A 3,852-nucleotide genomic window follows, 5' to 3' on the forward strand; every position below is an offset into this window, starting at 1 on the left:
GGCAGATTGCCCACAAGAGGAAGAATACTATGAGGCCCAACCCACTCCAACTCCACAGGCGTCGCCCGTGTTGCGCAGGCTTCACAAAGGTCCAAGGCCTCAAGTCTCTGCTGAAGACAATCCGGCTGCATCAGCCGCGGAAGATGAAGTCCCACAAGTTGCCACTCCACTGTCCCACCAAGAAGCAATTCTCAAGGAGGACGTGCTTGAAAATCTTGCGGCTGCCGCAACCACCAATGAAGCTAATGTGGAGCCCTCCCCAACGGAAAAAGAAGACAGTGAAGCCACTGATCCCGTCACTTCTGTTCCTGAGTCTGCTGCCGGTCCATAGTTCGACTATCATGTTGAGCACAGGCCTCAGGTACAGAAGCCAATCCCAAGATTGCCAAGGTTCCCAGGTCCTGCATCAGCACCTGGCTCCTTCAATATCAATGGCTTCAGGGCAGACAACACATTCTTCGATAGCTCCAGGAACCCCTACTCAAGGGAAAGGATATCATCTGATCGGTTCTGGAGCTATCCTCAGCGAAGCTATTACTCATGCATTCTTTACAACCAAGGTCGCATCTTCCCACACAAGCGCCTTGACATTGAAGCCATAGCTGGTCTGCCCTGTCTGGAAGAAGTTTTGGATTGCTTCAAGGAAGTTGGACTGCTGCCGTTCGTTACTGACCAAGAGCATTGGAATGAAGAGCTGCTGCTCCAATTCTATGCCACACTTCACATCCGCGGGTACAGCAGAGATCCGAAGACTTGGGTCCTGGAGTGGATGATCGGAAATGTTCATCATGAAGCCAATGCATTTGACATCATTGAGCTCACTGGTTTGCCCACTCCTGGCGATCTCTACGAGCATGGCTGTCAGTTGCATAGTGAAGCTATTGAGAGCATCTTTAAGAGGCCGGAACCTGATATGAGTCAGATGCTCAGCATGATGAAGCCATTGCCCCAAGATGCTGCTTATCCAACAGAGTTCTTCGTTGAAGACCTTGAGTATCTTCCACGAACCATCTATCGTATCATCAGGCGAACTCTCTGGCCCATCAAAGGGCACTCTCCAAATGCCAAGCTTGAGGGTGCAATGAAGACTTTGGTCTTCTATATTCTTCATGGAAAATGCTTCAATGCACAAGACTTATTCATCCGCCAACTTGCTGCATCGGGCTCTGATCTGTTTGGCTTGAAATTCTACGCCCCATGGGTAATGTGGCTAATTAAACTTCACTCCGATATCTCATATCAGCCATCTGCTCGCAATTATAGGATTTTTTTGCCTGATGTGGATATCTCTACTGAAGCCATCTATCCTGAGCCTGGAAAGGAACCTCTAAGTCTTCAGAATGCAGAGCATCAGAGTTTCTCACAGAACATTGAAGGAGTTGAAGCAGTCACTCGGGTGTATCCTTTGGCTGGCACTACACGTGCACCACACCCTGCGTCTACTGAAGCCACTGATAGTACAACTGCTCCAAGACCCAAGAAGCGCACTCGTGTTCTCAACGACCGAGAGCTTCTTGTGGCTCTTCATCAGAAACAGGATAGGCATCATGACTGGCTGAAGCGTCAGATGAAAAGCCTCTTGGTGGAAGTTAATCGCATTCGCAATCTTGCCACCAAGAATGCTTTCGTTGCCCATGAAACCTGTCGCCGTACATGGAAAGGGCTAACGATGATGTGTTCTGAAGATGATCTCCAAGAGGATGGCTTCACTGAGCGATTCAAGTTTGACTCCACACCTCCTCGAAGAGCTGTGCTGCTAGGAACTCCACCCCTTGAAGACTCTGAGTTCTCTTCATCTGCTGCAACAGTGACTGCCAGAGTTATCGAGGATGAAGATGATGCTACTTCACCACCACCTCCTTCAGCACGCGTCAACTCTGCTCCAAGCTCTTCAGCACCGCCAAACACCACCAACGACCCTGCTACTTCACCTACTCCGCATGGGAACGAGTAGATGCTCTATGTCTTCAAACCTTTTTGGTCCTTACTGACAAAAGGGGGAGAAGCATATGAGGTTGATAGTCTTCAAGCGGGTCCATATGGGCGGGTGCTTTATATTTTGCTTCGTGCTTACAACTCTCGTTTTGCTACATTTGGTTCTTTGAGTTGTAACACTTAAACTCGATGGTCGTCTGCTACTTATCTGCCACTTTGTTTTGCGATGATAAATTCCGCATGTGCGACGATAAATTCCGCACTTAGATCATTCTGCAAACGTCCATTTTCCATTATGCATGTCATTATCTTCATATACTTTCACATGCATAGTGGATTGTCATCATAAGTTGAAGTGGATCTCCACAAGTACAACCTGCCATGTGCATTTGCATTCCAAAAGCAAATTACCTATATGCACATCTTCAGGGGGAGCTCTTGCAACTTATGAAGACAATTCCTTATCCTTTACAATTTTACAGATTATATTCCCCATTGAAAACTTCAACTAGTTCGTCATCAATCACCAAAAAGGGGGAGATTGTAAGTGCATCTAGTGCCACCCCTAGTTGGTTTTGGAGTATTGATGACAAACCTAGTTGAGGGACTAATGTGTTTGTGAGAATTGCAGGCTAACACAGGTAGAAGTCTCTCATTGATTCGGTTTTCCTACCAGAGATGACCCCTAAAAATGTATGAAGACATTGAAGTCAAAGGTGGTATATGAAGATATTCACATTGAAGACTATGACAAGAGAAGACACCACATGAAGCCTATGGAGCTCGAAGACTTAGATCTTTCGTAGTTCTTTTTCTTTTGTGTTGAGTCATAGGAACCACCGTACTGTTAAGTGGGGTCCAAGAGAACCAGTCAGAATGACTGAAGTGATGCCTAAACAAAACCTATGTCTTCGAGTGAAGACTATGAGAGCGAATCTTTTCCAGAGTCGGACAAGTCAGCTTTGCTTGTAGCCCAAGTAAAGTTGTCGTGTGAGTTTGAAATCTGACCACCTTAGCTCAAGGGGAATACGGTGAGGACTGGGTGTCCTGAGCTGCGTGTTCAGGACTGGGTGTCCGAGACTGTGTGTCCTAAGGTTTAAATAACCTAGCCGCCCCAACCAGACGTACAGTTGTCACAGCAACTGGAACTGGTCCAACAAATCATTGTCTTCAACGAGTCACTGGTTTCATCTTCCCTTCCCTTTACTTACTGTTGCTCCTTGTGAAGTCATTGTATGTTTGCACTATCTTTTGTCTTCACTGAGTGACTGCATGTTCTGTATGGCTTCATAATATCTTCCTACCTGATCCTTACTACATTGCTACTATTAAGTCATTGTGCTTTCACTTCATTGAATACTTGACTATGGCTTGCCTAGTGTAGTCTACCTTCCGCTGCATGGTAATAGGTTTATTTCTATCGTTTGTCTTCATAACTTCCACGTTTTGAAGACTTCCATAAAAATCGCCTATTCACCCCCCCCCCCCTCTAGTCGATATAACGCACTTTCACTAGCAGCCTATCTGCACAGGACCGAAGGTGAAATAAAGTCAAACTACATGAAAAGAAAGTATGATTAAGATTCCTCTTACTGTGTGTATAGGAATTCTAAAATGAGGTCCAAGCAAAACGTTTTTCCTTTTGGCTGTGAGTTCAGAGAATTTTTTCCCTCCAGTTTACCTTTGCTCTATTCGTTGGAACGAAATGAATGAATAATGCTGCTAAAGGAAAATTTTCCTAGTCTTATGTGCTTCCTCCACTTTCCTTATGAACCAACAAGCTCGAAATGCATTTTTTTGTACTCTAAGAGCAGGGATAGAGTCAGTAATACCATTATTAGCCAATTAGATCTCATTTCAGAGCAGAAATTTCTATCAGTATCCTATATAAAAGTGAAACTGCAAGAGAACAAACAA

This window comes from Triticum urartu, chromosome 6 (assembly GCF_003073215.2).
Source record: "Triticum urartu cultivar G1812 chromosome 6, Tu2.1, whole genome shotgun sequence".
NCBI classification, from domain to species: domain Eukaryota; kingdom Viridiplantae; phylum Streptophyta; class Magnoliopsida; order Poales; family Poaceae; genus Triticum; species Triticum urartu.